A 953-nucleotide genomic window follows, 5' to 3' on the forward strand; every position below is an offset into this window, starting at 1 on the left:
TTATTTTTGTATACCCAACCTAGCGCAATTATTTTTATTTCTTTGCCACACACTCCAGGTAAACTAACTTATTGGGTAGCCGGACCACTATAAATTTGGCGGGCCCGAGTATTTCTAGACATTATTTTGAAAGCTTTTTTCTTCAGGTCGTCGTAATTTTGTTTCTTTTGTCCGGTAATTATGGAAGCACACTTTGATTAAGCGGATTTAGTCGGGAATGCAATTAGCATACGTTTGCCAGACTACAATCCACGCAACCCCGGGGTATGGCATCACCAGGTTGAGGCCGTTTTCGCTACCCGACGCATCACTTCCTAAGCCACCCGGTTTTCCTATATTGTCCAGCATCTTCCTTGCGATGTGGCAACAGAAGTAGAAGATCTGTTGGAAGATGTTCGTAAGGAAAATCCGCATGACGCCTTTCGAGCGGCCGTCATTAGTCGGACAGGGAAATCAGAAAACAAGATGCTACGGGATCTATTCACCACTGTCGAACTTGGGGACAGATGGCCATCACAAATGCTTCGCCACATGCAAAGTCTCCTCTGCGGCCGTAAGCTAGCGGTGGAAATTATGGCTCAACTATGGCTCCACAAACTCCCACCTTCCATGTCCCGAGTCATCAGCACTTTCGTTGATGACCACAGCTTGGAGCAGCTGGCCCAAATGGCGTATAAGATACACGAAACATACCCCTGTAACCCCTTACTCTCCGTCTCCCGCCCACTACAGATTCCGATCCGCTTCTTGTTTCTATATCGCAACTACAAGCCAAGTTTGATGTTTTGAACGATTGCCTACAACGGTTAGAGATCAACAGGCATCGACAAAACTCACGATGCTGATCGTAATCTCGAGCCCGTCCATCTTGGTGCTAGCATCACCAATCTTATGGCCCAAAAGCACGCAAGTGTCAACCACCTTGTTCCTTCAAGCCGCCTACCAACACCCCT

Source organism: Opisthorchis viverrini (assembly GCF_000715545.1).
Source record: "Opisthorchis viverrini unplaced genomic scaffold opera_v5_388, whole genome shotgun sequence".
In the NCBI taxonomy this organism is placed as follows: domain Eukaryota; kingdom Metazoa; phylum Platyhelminthes; class Trematoda; order Opisthorchiida; family Opisthorchiidae; genus Opisthorchis; species Opisthorchis viverrini.